The sequence below is a fragment of the Onychostruthus taczanowskii genome, unplaced genomic scaffold (assembly GCF_017590055.1).
Source record: "Onychostruthus taczanowskii isolate IOZ18803 unplaced genomic scaffold, ASM1759005v1 scaffold1, whole genome shotgun sequence".
NCBI classification, from domain to species: domain Eukaryota; kingdom Metazoa; phylum Chordata; class Aves; order Passeriformes; family Passeridae; genus Onychostruthus; species Onychostruthus taczanowskii.
The window spans coordinates 29,598,151-29,620,176 of record NW_024496525.1 but is presented as its reverse complement, the minus strand read 5'-3'; positions in this window follow the sequence as shown (position 1 = coordinate 29,620,176).

The window sequence follows — 22,026 nt, the reverse complement described above, 5'->3', positions numbered from 1 at the left end:
GAAGTGAAAGTGGCCAAAGAGAAGTACGTTCTTTGCTTGACCCGAAAATGCTGTTATGTGTGTCCTGATGGAAATCAAAGACACTCAATATGTCTGTGTAAAGGGCTGAAGAAATTGAGATTTGCAACTGCAGGTCAGTCCTGAAGTCCACACAGATGGAGGGCTTGGGGAACTGCATGACATTCTTAGTGGGACTACTCAGGTCAGAAAAGGAATTAGGAAGGACAGAAAAGACTGGCAGAATAAACACATGCTCTTCAGAAATAGAGCAGACTACGGAAATCCTGACCACATCAGAACTTTTAAGAACAAGCCATAATTGAGCCACTAAAATGAGTCACAGCCCTACTTAGCACTTCTGCTGTGAAGGGACATGAAGTCTCTTTTCCCATGCTGGATCTTCCTGATGAGCTCTGGCAGAACAGAATGACCCAGAGGAAAAGTAAAAAGTTGCTTTCAAAGCAGGAGAAGGCATCTGACAAGTTGAAGCCCTGCTTTCCAGCAGATACAATGCACTCCTGAGTTTCTGCAAAGTCTGGCTGGGTCTTGTGTGTTGGGTCAGATGGTGGAGTGTCTCCAGCAGAGACCCAAATACACAGTGAAACTTTTCAAGATTAATTCCTTTCTTTAAGCAACCCTCATTGTAGGTTCACAATCCTTGCCCAAAGAAATGTGATTTCTTTCTCAGAAAAAAAGACAATGTCACTTCATTTTACCTTGAACACATGACCTGGAATGGGGAGAATTTCTAATGACTCCCATGTGAATTTCCTTTCCACAAATGAAGTTGACCCATCAGAATTGGCTACACTAAACTAGTGGTGAAGTCTTGACTCTCTTGTGGAACAACTGCTGTTTCCAAATCTCTGTCACTCTTGGGTTAAGAAGGGCAAAAGATCTCATTGGAGTACACAGTAATGGAATATTTTAAAGGCTGAAAGGAAGACAGAAGTTCTGCATCTGAATTTCATCTCATTCACATTAAGGATTAGGGCTAGTGCTTTGTGGTTTGGAGGGAATGGAAAGCCTGAGGGTGGTGATAGCTTTGGACAGCAATGGCTTAATTCTTCAGAAAAAAAAAAAAAAAATCTCTGCCCAGAAGGAATTGTTACATTGATAGGCTATGAAATGGGCAGTGATTAACTTTCTGAAACTTGTTTGATGTTACTTGAGTAGTGGTACTTTGGGATAATAATGTGTAAAAATCCTTTAACACATATGCTGCTGCTTAGCTGAAATTCACTGATTGTATTTGTTACACTATTTTACTTGGGATGTGTTATTCAGAGTAACAATATTTAAACCTCTATCACGATATTGAGCCATACACTGATACAGTGAGTTGAGTAATTCCTACTAAAGTTGATGGGTGGGTATTGCTGCTTCTGAGATTGGCAAAAATATGGACCAGTTAACAATTAACAGGAATTATATATAGAATTTGAATGCTGTTATAATAATGCTGTTGTGCTGAACATATCACAAGCTGTCACAAGTAACACAGAAAATACACATTCAGCACGATGAAGGACTACAGTGAATTTTCCTAAGGGGTATGTGCAAGGAGTTAATTGAGAAACACCTAAAGAGTTGTGAAAGACAAGTTGTCAAGGAAACATCAAGGAACATGGTCCTTAGGAAAGGCCTGTGGTGATAATGGTGAGGCAGATGAGGGATGGTCTCCTATTTGAAATCTCCTCCATTTAGGAAAAAGATATACATAAACTGAATTGAATTGAGGATGACTGCCAAACCACGTATGGATTCACTACAACTGCAAGAAGTTTAATTTCTCTATGATGGATAAATAATCCTGATTCCTAGTGATGTGAGTGTAGAGTCATGTGACCCTTAGTTGCATCACAGTCATTTTGTATAAATAACCAAAACTATCCCGACCAACCTCGATGTGGACAATCCAACATTACTTATTAGACTAATGCGTGAGGCCTCAAGAAATGCATATGGAGTGAGGAACTCAGGTTGTTGTCATAACTTGAGTATTCTCAGGAGTGCGCGTCCTTCACTGGCAGGCTCTGCCTCCCAGCATCCAGGTGTGAATTGGAAAAGACTCAGACTTACAAAGTGGTCACATCTAAATAAACATTTAAGATCAACTTTTAAACATGCTCCTGAAGCATTCTGTTATTTGTGGATAGACTAACATGGTCCTAGGTAGTTTCTTGAATCCAGCTGAGGTGTCTGATGCCTATTTTGCATCTTATGAATCAACTTGATCCCAGGGGCTCTGTATTTCAGCTTTCCCTGAAAGCTTCTCATCTGCAAACACATTCCAAAGGACAAACCAAAATGTGATTCTTGCACTACAAGCCTTATTGTTTCTCTGATGGAATTGATGCACTGGATATGAAAAATTTAATTGCCATCCCGCTTGGCCCTTTCAATCTCTGATCCTGTTCTAGATTCATGACTTAGCCCTGTGTGGAGAGTAAAATTCTTGTTTCAATTAGGGCCTGAAGATTTAAGAAATCTGTTTTGAAATGGAAAATGCACCATTCCAAAATTTTCCAAAAAAAGATATCAGTGAAAACATTTTCTTTTGAGTTGATCATAATGCTTTCACTTTGTTAAAAAAAAAAAAAAAAATTGTAAAGTCACATAAAGAAACAGTATTGTGCAAGGTGAAATGAAAAATAAACATTTATACATTTTTTCTTACACTCTTCAAATACCTTTTTTGTCTTACCTAAACTACACAAAGAGACTGCATTTTTTCCCAAATTAATATCTTATCAAGTATGATAGACTAAGCAGATCTAGGAAGAAACATTTCCTAGCTTGCTCTGATTCTGTGAATTATCACAGAAACTCATGACAGGATTAAAAATAAGGGTATTAAATGCTTTCAAATCTGTAACAATAGAATAAATGCCAGAACAGCCTTTCACTTAATCTAATACTATCAAATACACCACATTTGTATTTAAAGTCAGACAGCAGGAGCTATTTAAAAGATCGTTCAGCAGCTGTGCTCCCTTGCAGTGGGTGACCCTTCCTCTGGCAGCATCCCTCGTCTCTGTGAGCGGCAGAGACGCTCCCATGGCTGGCATGGCCCGGCTCCAAGCGCTGCTCTCACCAGGTGATGGCAGTCACATCCCTTAATGAAAACCCAGCAGCTGTCACCTTGGAGAAAACCAGATTGGCTGCCCACACATGCAGCCAGAGGGATCCTGTTTGGCCCGAGCTTTGTGTGTACCAGAGGGAAAAACAAATGGGAAACAAGGAAAGGGAAGAGCCTGTTTCATAAGGCATCGTTTATTTGTGGACTTTGCCTGTTCTGTTTGAACATCAGTTGCTATCATTTTGGTGGAAGTGGGGGCACTGAGATAATATACATATTTATGTGCAAAACCAACATGGAAATGCAGTCATCTTTGTCCCAGTACAGTGAAAGACTGTAACATCTGCATATCAATAGCCGCAAATTTGATTCAGTTCTCAGCAGTGTCATTCCCAAGAAACTCAAGGCAGGAAAGGGGGAAGTTTTCATTTCTCTTTTTGCTATGGCACTGGTTTGGGTTTTTTCATATTCTCAGTCAAGAAGCCAAATTCAACAGAGTAGATGAGGGTGGGGAAGAGCATACCCATCTGGGTCAGAAAGCCTCCCTGTGCTCTGAATGAGGGATAAGAAATTCACCTTTGCTCTGCTGAAGGAGAAAACAGCTTTAGTTGTAGCTCCATGGGAGTTTAAAGGCAGCTGCTGCAGTCTCTTAGCTAGGTTAGCTTCTCCAGAGGCAGTGCTGAGCCTATCTGGACCCCTGGGGAATGGGAGGAATGAGATCAATGAGTGCAATAGCTGCTTGCTGCAAACTCTGTGTGCTGGCCCTTGAAATCTCCTCAGCTCTATGACCTCTATAATTGCTTGGGCTCCTGAACAACACGGACATTAATGAATATCCCTGTCCTCAACTTCATCAGAATGACTGACATTAATTTTGAAAGAAACCCAGTGTTTAAGAGTTATATATCCTGTGCTTTTATAAACCTCAGCTGGTAACTGTCAGAGACATGGTTTGGAAAAGGACCAGATGCTCAAGGGGAGCTCTTTATTCCTTCATCTTTCTTCAGAAAATCCACAAGTGTACCAGGAAACTAGCATGGGCTGACAAAGGCATTGTGGGCTTGCATGATAGAGTAAAACATCTGCTTCCAGGCTGTCAGCAAAATGCTGACTACGAATGTACAGGAAAGAAAACAAGTGCCACAGGTGCTGCAATGCTCAGATGCATGAGAAATATTTTAATGGATAGGGAGTATGATCAAAAAATGGTTGATCAACAGACCTATGAGCTTTTGGCATCACCCTTATACTTTCCTTGTAGGAATATTTTAAAAATATACTGAGCCAAATATTAAGCTTTTACAAAATTATCATGCCCATTTACTTTGTCAGATGTTCAAAGGATTCACCACCCCCCACCCTCCCCAAGTCTTATTAATGATTCCTTCAGTCCTCAAATTACAGGAAATTATCTGATGCAAGCCCAATGTATGCATGAGAAAATCATCCTGCAGTAGAGGTGACATTAGTGTTAGAAATTTATTACAGCATTAATAACTATTAATCATTAGAAGTAACTATGTTTCAAGTAACAGGGTAAGTTAAAAATTCAATACACCTTCCACAGGACCGTGATAACTCATGTTGATGAGAAAAGCAACAAAATGGGTGGAAGAGGAAGCTCCCAGCCAAATCAATAACATAATTATGAAATGCATAATCTTTGCATTTCAGTGTAAAGAACTAGATAAATCCCATTGAAAGCTGAATCAAAAAAATGGCACATGAGCCACTTTTTACATGGGAAAAAAATAGTTCAGAGGAATTTTTTCAAGATTTTTGGTTTGCAGAGTTCTTTGTTTCTCACTGGGACAAGTCATAAGGCATCCCCTCTTTCTGTGTACGTGTCTATTTGTCAAGATATTTCATAGTACAGTCATATGTGGCTCTTGTTTATGTAGTTTTGGATGTTTTTAAGGTCTTAAAATAACCAGATTTCCATGAATTTTTTTTTTTTTATTGTGACTGTATTCATAAAAACATGTATCAGCCACAGGTACGATGCACCTATATCAAAGATAAGCAAACATTATCCTCAGCATACTTCATTTCCAACTCTTTTAAACAGGATTGTGTGAGGAGATTTTAACTTCAGATAAATCAGATTTTTTTAGCTTCCTTTTTATCTGACAGGAAACAAATCATGGACATGCTACTTGACTTTCAAAGTTCTGCATCACATGGCAGTTGCACATTACAAATCTTATTGAGTGGTAGAACCTAAAAATCCTTATTTAAGGATTTCTTTTTTTCTTTCTTACTGAACAGAGGAATTCTGGTAAATTTTTGCTATATTTGAACTTTTAAAAAAAGAGGATCCAGAGATTTAACTATTGTACTCCCAGTTCCATAAGCTCTACATTGTTATGAAAGCTGTTACAGATTTCACTTTTTTAAGTCTTCTAAATTGTCTGCTATTTCTGTAAGAGTACAGAAGGAAGCAGCTCACTGGTGTTCATTTCCAGGAAGATCACAGCAGCAAAACAACAGATACACATCTGTGGTTAACTTGCACAGAACCTCCTGGTTTTCTCTGGTTGATCTGGAGGTAAAATGTCTGACTGAAATACCCATCTTCATATGGGACAGCATTGTGTTGCAGCAGGCAGATGTGTTTACAGGAATAGCCAAGCATCTTCTCTGGAGAGAAAACCCTGAGCTCCAGCAGCCAGAAATGCAGCTCAGGGAGGAATTTGAGGCAGATGAGATCTGTTGTTGGTTTGTGTCTCCTTGTGCCACAGCACACCATCTTGCAATCACCTTTACAGGACATAAATGCAACAGAAAGATGACTTGGTTTAGGTGAGGTGTTTGGGAGCAAAATTCTTCTGAGCAATAAAACTCCTGGGACCTTGCAAGTGTCCCTAATGATGAAGAATTGGTTTTATAGTTCACTTTTTTATAGTTCTGTTTTTATAGTTTACTTTTTAAGATAAAGACTTTATATGCTTTTCCATTAGAAGTTTGAAAGGTCTCTAATATGCACTGTTGAATTTCTTATTGAAATAATTTGTACACATTAGAAACACTGTAGCAGCTGTCTTGAAAGATCTTCTATAAAATAGTGGAGGGTATGAGTAACCCTCTCTTTTCCTGCAGAGGGTGTCTCAATTGCTACAATCCCAACTGTTGCTATTTCATTTGCAATTGTACATCAGGAGGTGCTGTGACTCGGAGGGATTCCTTACTGCCCAATTCTCATTTTCCTTTCTTGCACCTCAAGTGTTAGCAGTAAGCCAGAACCATTTGGTTGCTAGGTGCATTATACTGACTTGGAAGGAGGAAAGGGGAATGGATATAAAAGCTAACTTGCTGCTGTTAGAGGTCTGAAATCCATGAATATTTTTCTTGCTTCTCCAGGAAGGAAAGGAAGATGTGCAGATCCTGCTGCAGACACAGGTATGGTGGAAGACTGAAGGAGAAATCTTCTTTGCTGCTTCTTCTTCGCATTGGTAATGAATGGTGCTGTATCCAGTTGGTGGCCAGTCAGGGATCAGTGGTGTCACATCCAGTGGTGTCCTCCAGGGATGAGTGTTGGGCCAAGTCCTGTTGAATATCTTTATTGATGATCTGGATCTGGGGATCCAGCCTGCCATTAGCAAGTTCATAGATGACACCAAGTTGAGATTGAATGTTTGTCTGCTGGAGTGCAGGAAGGCTCTGCAGAGGGATCTGGACAGGCTGGATCCATGGGACAAAGCCAATGGTGTGAGGGTCAACAAGGCCAAGTGCCAGGTCCTGCCCTTGGGTCACAACAACCCCTGCAGTGCTGCCGGCTGGGGACAGAGTGGCTGGAAAGCTGCCCAGCAGAAAAGGACCTGGGGTGCCGGCCAACAGCAGCTGAACTTGAGCCATTGTGAGCCCAGGAGGCCAAGCAGGCCAACGCCATCCTGGCCTGTGTCAGCAAGAGTGTGGCCAGCAGGGCCAGGGCAGTGATCATCCCCCTGTACTCGGCACTGGGGGGGCCACACCTGGAGTGCTGTGTCCAGTTCTGGGCCCTCCAATTTAGGAAGGACATTGAGGGGCTGGAGTGTGCCCAGAGAAGGGCAATGAGCTGAGGAAAGGTCTGGAGCACAAGTCCTGTGGGGAGTGACTGAGAGAGCTGGGGGTGTTCAGCCTGGAGAGGAAGAGGCTCAGGGCAGACCTTATTGCTCTCTAGAACTCTCTGAAAAGAGAGTGTAGTCAGGTGAGGATTGATATCTTCTCCCAGGCAACCAGAAACAGGACAAGAGGACACAGTCTTAAGCTGCTCCAGGGGAGGTTTAGGTTGGGCATTAGGAAAATGTTCTCCACAGAAAGAATGACTGGGCATTGGAATGGGCTGCCGAGGGAGGTGTTGGGTCACTGTCCTGGGAGGTGTTTAAGAAAAGACTGGATGTGGCACTTAGTGCCGTGGTCTGGTTGGCAAGGTGATGTTCAGTGATAGGCTGGACTTGATGGTCTCAAAGGTCTTTCCCAACCTAATGGCTTCTGTGCTTTTGTGATTAGTATACACTTCCAGACTGGCCAGCCTTTAGTCACTGTCATGTCTTCTGAGCAGTGGATGTGAGCAGAACTTCAGTGATTTCACTCAACGCAGCCCCCTTCCCTCAGGTTGAAAAAACTCTTTTTTCCGTGTTCTTACTCTGCACTTCAGGGAGATTTTGCAATTTCACTGCCAGGAGCCAAAGTCCTACCACATAGCTGAGAAGCTTTCAGCACCTTGTTTCTCATTCCAGAAAATCAGGCTGGATTTGCTGATGGTTTCATCATGTCATGGTAAATATTTCACTACCACTCTTCCTCTCCTTTTCCGTGTGATCAACTTCTGGTCTCATTTGGCTAGACCAGAGTGGCAGCTTTTGCAGAGCCTGCTGCAATATAACCTCATTGCTACAAGACTTGTAGGGAAATGCATTTCTTTTGGCCCAACACATCTTAATATCTCCACAGAAACCATATTAGACCCCCATCTTCTGTGAGCTCCTGCAATTATAATCTTCTCAGTCACTGATGGGATTTTCTTCAGATGTCTCCAGGTATCTAAAGTTTAATTAAATAGCTAAGAAAATGCAAAGGCTTGGTGAAGAGGACTGGGAAGGGTGGTTTTCAAACAGGACCAGAAGGCATTTGGCAGTTCTTACCAGACCATAGCTATACATTTTTTACTGCAAGTTTACACTTCAGCTGGCTCTACAGTTAAGCCACAGAAAGTCATTACTTCCATCAAAAGACTCATTGCTGAGTACACACCAGTGCAATGCTTGTTACTGTGGAATTAAGCAGGTGTGCAAATGAGTCCTACTCAGCATCTTGAAGAAGAAACTATCATTATTTTCTCTCAGTAAGATCTGAGCAGCTAATGCACTAACTGTTTATATAATCCTTGATCTTTCTAATTTCATCTCTATACTTAGCCCTTACAGCTCCAAATTGTGGCTTCACTGCAGTATTGCATTTCATGATGACAGAAGGAATTCCATCCTTGATGCTAAAAAGCAGGAACTCTCTTTGATGTGACCTGCACACAAAGCAAGAGCTACTGGAAATAGCATCTTCCACATCCTTAGAGGTTTGTCATCACTGCAAACCCACAGAACTGGGATATAGACTTTAGCAGAGATGCAAATGGTTTTCAGGCATGTTGCATTTCTTGTACCCTGTATAATATACTGATGGCATCTCATTCATCACTGGAGAATAGCACAGGAGAATAGAGTAAATAACACACAGGTAAACTTCTTTCCTTTCTGTTTTGACCATAAAGGTTGAAATTCAAATGACAACCAGAGAGCAGCTCCCAAAGAGCTGTTTAAACACAAAAACATGGAGAAGTAACATGCATTTCTTGTGTTCATGCCTTAGGACAGACACTAGGCTGGAAAGCAGAAACTGTGAATCTTCCAGAACGACATATTTTCCAGTGACCTTACAAAAGCAACCTGCTGTTTTTCAGAAATTTTCTTCATCATAGTTTGACCCAGCAGGTAGCTAAACACTTCCCTCTTTCTCATGCTTATATCATCATTTTGCTCACTTCAGTACTTTCTGACTGAAGTCAACATGGTGTCCAAGCTGAGGAAAGCTGAAGAGGAGCAAAGACTGCTCTTGTAAATCTACATTCAACTTCTGTTTGCTCCCAGAGGAGCCTGCAAGGGAGGTCCATGTGCATTATGTAGTATTTAGGCTTTTTTTCTAAGAGCATGCCCATATTATTAGCAGCAAGATACATTCCCCTGTATAGATTCTTGTCAATAGTGTAACTCTGTTAGAAATCTGCTGGCTTGCAGAAGTCCACAATAACAACTTCAACAAATGCTGGCAGTTCTGACAGCCAGTCTGTCTCCCTCAGTTCTCCCACACACCTGTATACATCTAAATAGACACAGAGAGCAGGAGGGAGAGAAAATAAAATATGTCTTAAAGTTTTTGCCCATATCTCTCTGACACTGGACAAATAGATTTTCCCTCAAAGTCTTTTACGTATTACCTCATTCTCAACAAACTTATAGAGCAATTCTAGAGAAAAATGAAATATTGAAGGTCTAATCCTTTATTTAAAAAGCCACCAGATAGGAATGGTTGGCTCTGACAATTTATTACCAGTTCTAGGAAGGTTGGGAAAATAAATGTTTCCTATCTCTTTGCAAGTGACAGATGAAAGGAAGAAAATACTCATCAGCTCTGGAGAGCAACAACATTTTACTTTATGAAAGAAATTTTTCAAAGTATCAGGAATTCAGGTATTTTCCTCCTTAATGCTCACTGCTGATACTTTTCTAGAAGAACTTTTATCTATTATTTCTGTTTCACACTGACAGTGGAGCATTACAATCTTAGATTAGCTATTACATTAAAAGATCAGCATAATTACAGTTTTGTAATTTCAAGTCAAGAGACAGTTTTCTGAAGGCATCTCATGTTTTTTCTGCTTACCCAGGTTGTGAAAATTTTTTAGGCCTTGAGCTATTCCTTAGTCTGTTTTCCAGAGCAGCTAACTAAGTGGTAGCACCTTCTCTCTCTTTGTGTTTCTACTACTTGATCAGATATTTCCCCTCATTATATCCACTGTTTTCCTCTTTCCCCTCTCCCTTTTTCAAGCAAAACTGTTACTCACGCACAGAGAAACAAATAACAAAATACTGTACTTTGCATCTGGAGGACAATGTTCTAGCTGAGCCCATGAAAAGGCATAAAATACACCCAAAGGAGTAAATTACACTTCTGAAAGACAGTATGATGAACTTCCTCTGCTCTGTCCAAGACCAGACCTGCAGCCATGCCCTTCACATTAGAACCAGACTAGAAGAAATAACTAGCTAGTAGGGGGTATTTGAGAAATTATTGCTGAGTGCCTGTTCTGTAAAGCTGTTCCACAATTCCTTGCCACAGATGGGAATTCTCTGAAGAATGGTTGAGATGGGAATTCTCTGAAGAATGGTTGAGAAAAGCCATAATTTCAGTGCCAATCAGCTGGCCTGCTTGCATGGCTCTGAGTGGCTCAGCTTTCAACAGGAAAGGCAGAATGTCCCCTCACAGCAGCTACAGGGCAGGTCTGAACACAAATAACATATTGCTTCCCATACAAACTCCTTCATTGTCATTCTAAGGAATGCCAGATGGAGGACCAAGTACTGTGACACCACAAATGGCATTTTGCAAACATTATTTGGATATCAGTTAAGACTGTGTGATCACTTCCATTTTCTCTGCCTACCTGCTGAAATGCACATGTAAAAGACAATGGTTTCTTAAAATCTATTATTCCTCTAGAAACGGGTTTTAATTTTGTGACGGCTGTTGGATTTCATGCCGTCATTGGTATGCATCAGTTTGAACACAACCCACTGTCATGATTCTGCCTTGTGGTGCCTCTTTACAGCAATGAGAGATAGAACATCCTTGTTCTATTTTTATGTGCATCCTTGTTTTGCGCCTCCTCCGGTGTTCAAATGCACATTCAAACCTGCTCAGATCTCAATGTCTCTCTTTGGCAGTCATACTGATTTTCATAGAAAAGGCAAGCAGGTGTGCATGGCGCCACAGATATTACTTTTCTGCATCTACTCTCCTTGTGTTATCCCAGAAATAAAGTGGTCTGGATTTGACACATGAGAAAAAATGCCAGAGTTCTGTTAAGGAGAACCTATGCACCGGGTTCTGTATCCTTCAGAAGAGAAACCCTGAGCAGATTGGCATGAAGAAGCCAGTGAAGTCAGGGAGAAGATTGTTAACCTCTTCCTCAAACCCCAGGGGCTTTAAAAAAAATAGGGTAGGCTTTTGGACTTCTGTGGGGGTACTAAGCTTGTTTCAAGGCTGGGAAGATTAGTCAGCCTTCACAGGTAGACTATTCTTGGCAATGCTCTTTTCACCCTCCTCTTAGCAGCCTGAAAACCTCATTGGTAGGTTATATTTTAGGTAGAAACCAGTAGGTGTTTGTGAAAGTAAATGAGCAAGAGGGTACACTGGTCCTCAGTAAAGGTGATGCAAACCAGAACTAAATCTCCTGTTGACCTCCTTCCCTCCTTGAAGCCAGAGAAGGCTTTTTCCTCACCAGCTCTGCTAGAAACACATTTATGAAGCTTGGAGTTCATTGTCCCTCACATGGACAATTAATCACATTAATCACACTGACCCGTACTGGATGAGTTACACCTCAGACATTCCTTAAATGTCCCAATAACCAAAACTGTGATTGAATTAAACTACATCCCTGCATCCAGGGCCACATCCATCCCTGTCACAATGGCCCTTCCAGAGCTGGCAGGTGCTGCAGTGTGGGGACTTCACAGCTGCTTTGCTTTCCTCCTTTCCTCTTGCAGTTCTAAAGGCTGTGAGAGCCTGACATGGAGGTTTGCAGAAGACACCAATGTAATTAAACAGAAGTTGTCCCTGTAGAGCAATGATAGATTATTTAGTTCTCTCTAGGCAGCATAGAATATTGATCCCTTCTCAGCTGAAGTTTTCAGATCATGAATATTTGTGCATTCAATATAGGATACAACAAACAGTCAAGTTACACCAAAATTGAATTCTCACTGTAACTGAAGCATGTTGGACCGATAATCCTGAAGTGAGAAGATGAAAGCTATCAGTATCCTCTTTGTATACACAAATGCATTACATTTCCAGGGCAAATTTGTTGCTGTTCTGGTCAAGCCCAAATAATTAGTTGCAATAATAAGATTTTCAATGTTTCTATGCTCTGAGCCCATCATGAATTACTTGCTCAGTGTGCTAGATGCTTTTTTCTATTCTCAGCACCAGTATTTGGACTCAGCCTATTCACAACTGAATTGTACTAGCAGGTTTTAATTCCAAAATTAATTTTCAGTGTGCTCTTGAATTTTTTGTATGGCTCACCAACAGTAAAACTCAGGGGCTCAAACTGTGATTGAAAAGTGAATACAGAGAGTATCACAAAAACTGCCAAATGAAAATTCAATCTCCAGTTAGTACTGACAGATAAACAGCCTTTTTCATTAAAACAAGGTACGGTAAAATCTGGTTTGCCATAAAAGTTTTCTAATTAAACAAAAATAAAGCTCACAGCAAAGGTCCTTTAATTCATCCACCCAATGATGTATGCCATGTTACACAGATACCAAACAAAGGCAAAAACCAGAACAAATTTCCAAATATATTTTTAAAAAAGGAAAAAAAAAATCCTTATTTCATTGAAAACTAAGAGAAGAATCAGATAATCCAGGTAAAAAGGCTGGAATGTGTAGTTTCTGGAGATAAGCACAGGTATGATTTATTTTTACAAATATTAATTTTATAGGGTGCTTTTGGTTTCATTGTTGTTAAAATGATGATAAATATTCTTATTGGAAAACACTAAAAACCTGATAAGGATTTAACAAGGTCTTTTTTTCTGCACAAACCTTGGTGTACTATGTAGAGTTTGTGCCATCAACTTGCTCAGAATAGATAGCAGAGGTTGCATTTCTGAAGACACTGTTGGACTCCCTTCACTGGCATTTTCAGAGGCAGTAAAGCATCAAAAGACACTGGAAAAGGAATTCAGGTATACAGGAGACCTCATAGACCTGAGATATTCATTATATTTTCTTCTTCTACACCACTTGTCATATCAAATTAAATGTTTATCTTGCAGAAATCAACTTTTGTTTACATTATTTCCTCTTTAGCTCTGCTTGCAGATATAAACCTGTGGCTCTTCGGTTCTGAATGGGGTGTGCCAAAATACAAATTTTGAGTTCCTCCCATTGAGCATTTTGTGGGTGAACTCAGCTTCCTGTTTCTACCTTTCTGCTTTAATTTCTTGAGAACTAAAGTATAAAAAAATTTTGTGTGCCAGCACATCAGGGATAAAATCTCAATAAGAGCTGGCAAGAGCAGCATGAAACTATCATAAATATCTAAGCACTTTTCTGCTCAGTCCTGTGCATTTATGGCTAAGATAAGAAGAAGAGAACAGATACACAATAAGATGGGGAAAGAGGAAATGGAGAGGATGATATCTGTATTCTGTATTAAAATTCCCCTGAATTGTTTTGAGATACTCATAAACCTGTTCTATAGAAACTTGAGCACACATAAATGATTACTGATTCAAATCTCAAAACAGGGCAAGCTAGTCCTTAAACCCATCCTTATATATCTGGAAAGAAATGACATTTTATTAACAAGGACTTCAATTATGGAAGCAGATACATGAGGCACTCTGCCACCAAACAGTAAAATATTATGCAGCTCTGTAGAACAGTCTAGCATCTCTTAACTCAAGTGTAATTTCAGTTCACAAGATAACTCCTGATGACTTAATCACTGGACCGATGTTGAAAGATGCATTGGAGGCAATGTTAATAACTCATTGATGTTGATTGAGGTAAGTAGGATAATATCACGCATAAACAGACACAAACATAGTTCATCAAGGCTCAAGAAAGTTAATGAAAGTTAGTGGGAGGAATATTAAAGTTAATTGGGATTTTTAAATGAAAAAATTTTATTAGAGACTGTTAAAAAGCTACAAATCAGTGGATGAATGAAGGCAGCAATTACTATGGAGGGGAAATGACAATAGGGGAAACAAGAGAAATAGGTATCAGCATAAATTAGAATTTCTGAAATATAGAAAAAGGAAGAGAAAATCTAAGCATACCAGAGAAAAATCAACATCTGGCAAGGACAATAATGTTATGAATATTTATGGAAGCATAGCTTCCAAATTTTTATATAAATTTCTAAGATACATTATTTGGTAGCATTAAAACACACACATTACTTGATAGACATGATAAACTTGTAAGTTATACTGAAAAGGCAATATTATTTGGAAATATTTACAGTGTATGCTTGGGAAAAACAGTTAATAAACATAGCCAGAGAGAATACTTAGTTCACTAGCAGATAAAGAGGCTGTTCTATATTACATCAGTGTTTAATTTTTTTTTATTAAAGCAATTAATTCTGGAGAACTCGCACCCAAGAATTCTCTGCAAATTCTCCATGGTAAGTCCTGGACAGTCACCTTCCTATTGCAGAAAAGAAATTGTGGAATAAGTAGGAAATACAACAGACAAGAAGAATCTGAATTCTTGTGAGTGCTTGGTAAGGATAAGGTTAGTTAGTATAGTGTCAGACAGGCCTGAAATAATGGAAAATTCACCTAGGTAATAAAGACAGGATAGTTATTGCAAATCAACAACTTTCAGTAAAAAATAATTTTTTTTTTTCATTTTTAGAAAATATTTTGATGTACCTAATCAACTACAAAATATGCCTGACTCTCTAGCTGCTTTTCTACATTCCCTAGACAGAAAAAAAAGCTCTCCACTGTATTGCTGAAGTAAACAAAGGCTGTGGAAGTGGTAACCTGGAAAATGTAGCTCTCAAAGAAGAATGAAATAGAAATACTTTTAATGAAGTCCATCACAATACAGCTTCTGAGTTTAGCAAACCTACCGAAAAGAAATATTTGCAAAACATAAGTAATAGCAAGAAGAGAGCACTATGGGTGACTTTAACAACATTTAAGTTCTCCCCATTAAAATTAAAAAAAAAAAACAAAAATGTTTCCTCAGGATAAAAAATTCTTTGCCAAAGAAGACAAAGGCAAAATGAAAGTTATTTATCTGTGCTGTAATGCAAATCAATGCAATATGGTGTAATGATGCCCTGGGTCCTTAAACCTGAATATTAGGAGTCTGTTTTCTGCTCCTCCCAATTACAATCCATCCTCACAAGGTAAGGCTTCCTCTCACAGTTGCTCTTCTTAGTGCTTCTCTGCAAAATCTTGAAGTCTTTCCAAAGAATATGTCCCTTGTTTTCAGTGAAAAACCGTTTATACTGTGAATGCCAGTTGAAGAGTAGTAGGGAGTAAATTTTATTCTTTTGCCTTCTTTTCAGTTCACTAAGCAACAGGCATCTTATAAACTAGAAAATAACCACTGATATGGATAAAGCTGAAGTCAGCAACAGAAAGATTGTCAGGAAACAAGGGTGCAAGGCAGAATAAAGCCCCCTTTACCAAAAAGCTATAAATTTGAATTTCTGGCTTTACTGGACCCAAGACAAGAACTCCCCTTTTCTGCCTCAGCTGGCACCACAATACTGAGCATTACTTCTTTCTTCTGCATTTTTTATGTTTTTATTTGAAAATCAGTGTCTGAAACAACTAAGCTGCACATCTGAAATGCTTTTTGCACATTGTCCAGGGCCAGCTGCTGGATTTTCAGAAATGGCAGTTTATTTTCCCATTGCAAATAAACATGAAGAGCAGGTATGAGCAAGTGCCTGAGAACCACTGAATACACAGCCAGTAATACAAGCAGGCATTTGAGAGGCACATTAATATCTGAAGCTTGAATTAAATTATGCACTACTATTTTGACACTAAGACGTCAGTAAAAAATATCCGTGCTGTTATTTGCCCTGTGACTTTGTTACATAAACACTTCTGCCAAATGAATCCTTCTTTATTTAGGCCTTACCTCTCTTACTCCCAGGTGGAAGTGCAGTGCAGATCTATCTCCCCTCTACATTATTGTTTGCTCCTATTACTAATCAAAGCACTCCACTAAGCATGGTATCAGACTACCGTGAGTAATCTGCCTGAAATAAGAGAGGCTTGATAGGTCTGAGCATTCCAAAGAATGCTGTAATCATGTACTTTGTTTGCAAGTGTTCTCAGGAGCACACAAATTACCGCCTTTATTAGAGACCAGCAAATATGTTTGGACAAAACCAAAGCGGATGCATGCTATCACTCGAACCACAACCAAACTAAACACAAGCCTTTATACTAATTATGTATATAAAAAAAAAAAAAATCAGTGCATTATTTCTTCTAAACAAGATTTATTCTAAACAAAAGTTTTTACATATCTGCAGTTCTTGACTGGGATAAACAGCATTTAGAAGCTAGCCTCAGATCAGGCAGTAGAGGCAAACTCCTAACTTAAGCTCAGACAATTAACAAGCATTTTAAATCCAGTGAGACTTTTGATGTCTAAACAAATGGAAACAAATCTCTATATGCTTTGATGTGAATATTTCATCTGAAAGGATCCCACATATTTGCCAAGTAAAGCTGTCTTCCTTGTTCCCTTCAACATTAATCTTTAGATGAATTATAAGGCATGCTGCCATGTTGAAGAAACACAGAACCTGTGCACATATTCTACACGTGTCAGTGAAGAGGAGGGGCTCATGAGAACACACATATTAAATGAAGTGAATGAGAACTGAAACAAGGAGTATGAGATCAAGCACTTTATCTAGATGGAGAATGACCAGAAGAACTCCATCAACATGATCCCAAGATATACTCTCTTTAGATTAAATATTAGATGCCTAAAAAATGGCAGCCTGAGCTGGCAAGTCAATGGTTACCTTACTGATAGCAAACAGGAACAATCATGGATCCACCGTACTGCCTTGTTGGGAAGCCTATTTCATGTACAGTGCTGGAAATTTTACAGGCAAATATCATTTCTGCAACAAATAGAAATGTAATTGAAATATGGCAGATCTCTGTCAGGCAGCCACAGTAAGCAATTGCATAGCATAGGCAGATTTTCTGTAGAGTTATTAGATTAATTGAAAAATGAACTGCTCATTAACTTTATTTTGTTCATAGCTCTAATAAGAGTAGTTACATCAGACCTTCTCTTTCTCACCCTGTATTACAACATATTCAGTATTTTCTGTTTGGCTTCACCACCTTTTTCACCCCTGTAGAATATAACATTTATTCTTTGTCTTCCATTATGGATGGAAACAGCTTCCCAGGCACCACTGCGCTCTTTCATGTAAAAGTCACACCTTGGAAGCTTCAGTCAATATCGGCCTTTTCAAGAGCACCCAAATCCGCTGCTGTCAAACCTGTGGGATGCTCACAGTCAGCTCCTCTGTCCTCATCACCCACTCGTTCCAGTCCAGTGACCTTTCCAGCACAGTAAAAGCTGCCAACATACTGCAGACATAGAAGAAGTATGCAAATGCCAAGTGCCATTAAATGTGCCCATTGTCTCTTGAAATACAAGTCATTGCTTTCTCTCTGCCAAAAGAAATCTCTTAGATCATTGTGCAAATAAAGACAACTTGAGGTTATATTGGTTTACATTCCTTAAATTCAAACAAACCTCAGGAATATGTTTAAAGGCTCTATGACTTCTTTAGAAGCCTACAGAAGGTATTTGAAGCAAGCACATGCTTTGTAGATCACATGTGTGTCTTCATTTCAAACACTAAGGCAAGGGCTTCCTAAGGGAGCTAGCTGTCCTAGTCACTGCAGCTTCAGAGGACAGCTGGACACCTACTCCCCTTGAGGTCTCAGAAAATCATAAAGTCCTAACAAAGAGACAATCAAAGTCTTTTAATGAGAATTTATAGCTTATTGCCTTCTTACCTGTTCAGCTGACATGAAAGCGTTTTAGAAAGCGAAAAATGTCAACCTTTCATGCAGCTGAAACTTGATCTCAGTTGTGCCAGAGTGCTGGATAGCCTTTGAACAAGAGGAGAGGTGGAATTAGAGAAGTGATTAATGCCACTGGTTTCATAGACAGTCTGGCATAACATATTTTGCTAGCAGGTCAGTCAAGCATTAAGATTAATTTTAGCTCAGAGCTCTCTGTCTCTCTCTTTATGATAAGATTTCTGAATTAATTAGGGTAACTGAAAATGCTGAGAAATAGATATTTCTAGTGTAAATTTTTAATAAAAGTCTACTACTATTGCAAACTGATTCTGATGTCAAAGTTTCTTTCTTAACCACATACTACCAAAATCAGAAGTTTTCAGATTTTGAATGACAAGCAACCAAGAACACCATGAAGAATTAAAAAAAATTTAAATAACTACAAACCACTTTCTCCTACAGAAAAATGTAAGACTATTGTGACTAGCTGTTGTGAACCCCACCCTTACTGCATAAAATCCAACTTTTAGGGCATTTAAACAGTATATTCCTCTCAATATCAGATGCAACAAAGATGAAAAGAATCTATCCCAAACTGCAGTGCCATAGCAAGCATAGAAATTGTACTTTCACTTACACATCAGGCCAACTGATTTACAGCTACCACGTTTGGCCTTATAAATATAGTCAATATTTCTGCACCTATGCAGACTATACTTTTTTAATAACCTAACTCCACAGGTCTCCACCCAGAACATTCTGAGGGAAGGAAACTGTGTGAATGACCACAGACATAAATGAGAAAATATTTTTTCCCTACCTCCTTCACTTTAGGCAGCATTAATAGAGTCTAAAATGGAATGTGACTGTTTTTGTGAGAGTTAAGGTCTCCATAAGGACACGTGCAAAGAATGAAGTTATAAACCAAACCTATGTTTTCATAATTTTTCAATCAGAGTTTTCATTGGTACTCATTATGGTTGGACTCAATGATCTTAGGGGACTTTTTCAATGTAAAAGTTTCTATGTTTCTGATTATTCGAGATGAATGCATTTCCTCCATGGGCAATTAAACTTAATTTAACATCCCAGCACACAAAAGAAAAATAAAAAGGAAAAAAATGCATTAAATAGTACAACTTTGTATTCCTGCTAGCCAGGATGTAGTTGGACACCTAAATAAACAGGTACTTCTTTTGAAGGATTTTCAAAATTCATGTGAATTCAGTAAGAAACAGAACTGAAAATCTGGCTAGAAATCACTAAGGAGCAACACACTGGTTAAGTTTATTCAGATCTTATTCATGTATTCTAAGAAGGGTGAGATTATTTTCTGTGACAGAGAAAAAAAGACAGACTGAAGCCTGAACTCTGTAGTAAAATTACCTCTGAAATTATCCCTGTATCTATTAGAAATCAAGATTTATATATTCCCTTTTAACCAGTGCTGCATATTTAATTCTTGGTTAACTTTTGTAAAGAGTTATATAAGTGCAGAAATATCTTCTTATCGTGCCTCTTCTTCCACATCTTGTAATTTCTTTCCTAAGCAATCTTTTCTTCTCTGGATTTCACAAGGTAGCACAGCTGTGCTCACAGATCTACAAATAATAACAATAATAACAACAATAATAATAAACCCAAGAAGTCTTTTTTCCTGTTCACTACGTTTCAGAATTAGGCCTCAAAAAGTTGTATTTGCTGCTAATGGGAATGGTAATTGCTCACTTTTTTTCCTGATTATAAAAATTAAGTCATAAGTTTATTATGGCTGCATATTTTAATTTAATTGTCATTTTTGGGTTTTGTGCAATGATTAAAGATAAGACAACAATGCTGTGCCAACATCCAACAGCACCTTTATTCAGTTAAATATAACTGTAGCAAATTTAGATGAATGTTGTAATAAAATAATCTATGGTGTGTTGTGTTTTGTAGTTGAATATACAGAAACACCTGCCTGTAGCTGTTTCAGAATGCATTTCCTCACATAACAAAATTATAGAGTCATATCAAACTGTTGGTCTATTAAAAAGATTGTGTCTGTAAATCCTAATCATAACATTCATAAGAAATACTGAAGGTAATTAATATTAGAGTGATACCAGTCACTCTAAAAAAACCCAGAGGACAAAAGGCAGCACAGGGGAGCTTTAATTTTATGCTGGTGCACACTGTGGGTTTTTCTTATTAAAATTTAAATTCATTCTCCTTTTTATAGCAAGAAAGACTGTTTAAACATTGTACTTAGAAAAAAAATGTTAGAAATGCTCCTGCCGAAAGGACATTTAGCAATGAAAATGCAAATCTGAAATCTAAAATAAGTTGCTGATCCCCCACAGGGTTTCATGGCAGTAGAAATAAAAATCAAAAGTCTTCAGTATGGTTGGAGTTAATCTTGAGCCCAAATACATTCTTGTATTAAGGATTTTTCTGAACCTATGACAGTTTCTCATATCTGCCATAATCTGGTATTTAGCAGAAGGATTAACATCTGCCTCAGAATTGTCTTTATCACCTGAATTCTAATCAGACTTGTCAGACATATTAAAAAAAATTTTGCTTCTTAAGGAGGAAAATGCATAAGGGCATTATGAAAACAGTGTGCAGATAAATTCTTTCCCAGCAAGAACTTGAAAGTACAAGACTTTAGAAGTTCTGTGGCAGATTTCATAGCTGAATATTCAACACATAATATATACATTTTCATTCACATTTTAAAGTGAATTGCTTCTGGCAGCATTCAAATTCCTTCTGAATTTATTTTTTCTAAATCTATTCAATGATAGGAATATTTGGTAAAACAATTAATGTTTCAGAAGATTTTGCGGACAGAAAGCTTATTTGAAATAATGCACTGGAAAGTTAAATTTGAAAGTAATGGTACTCTCTTTGGGAACAAAAAAAAATATTTTTTTTTGGTTCACTGAAAACCACAGCAATGAAGACATACAACAATTCCCCGATCTAGTTACCATCAAAGTGTTGTTTCTGAACAGGAAGCCAGTAACTGTTGCCTGACTACAAAACTGGGTAGCAGAGACAAAATGTTGGATAAAGTTGCCAATAAGTGTCTGGACTGGGGCAAAAATTCAGGCCAACCCATCAGGTGTTTTCTCACACCTCTGTTCATGAAATCATAACAAATGGTTTGTTAATCAATAGAACAGAAACTAAGAGCATCACCTGTGTTGGTTCATAAAAATGAGCCCTGATTCCAGTATTACTCTGCAAACACTGCCACAAAGAAGGTGCCCTACATGTTGGCTAAATACTTTCTTAAATTGTCCAAACACTTCTGATTCCAAGCCCATTTCTTGTCACAGCTGATCTCAATAAAGGATATGAAAGTCAGACAATTTGGGAGCTCTAAACCAGTTGAATTAACAAAATGTTTTTTAATAGGGATGTGTTTAAACTCTGATGGAATCTACTAAGGAACTCTACAAGTGTTCTTTATGTTCACAGACTGTTCTGGACAAAATGACTATTCCTGATGATTTTTTTTTTTTGGACTAGAAGGACTTGGTCTACAGAACACCCAGATTCTAATCAGAGGGCTAGAAGAGAGACTGCAGACTCATGTGTTTAAGTGATGTTTCCATGGATACAACTGACTTGTGTTTGCAAACTTACCTTCAACAAGTGGCAAAACATATCTCATCTTCCCAAACATTTGAGTGTCAGGATATAGGCATCACTTGTCCATGTAATAAATGTGAAGCCAGGGACTGGAGCACAGAATCAAGGAGAAATGCACTTAACTTGCATTGCTAATCTGAAACTGCAGCAGCATGTGCTGGGCAATCTAAGTCAGGGAAGGTAATTTTTTGGGTAATTTTCAGCAGCATTTAGGCTGAAATAATCAACAGCACAAATAAAGACCAGGAAACAACTGGTTGTGAGGAAGTTCTGGAAAAAACCATGTCAAAAGGATGCTGTGGGCCATCAACCAAACATGAGTCAACAATGCCGTGCTGTTTCAATGAAAGAGAGCTGCATTAGGCCCTATTAGCAGGAATAGCTCACCAGACATGTGATGCAATCCCTCCATCCAAACCCTGTCTGAAATCCT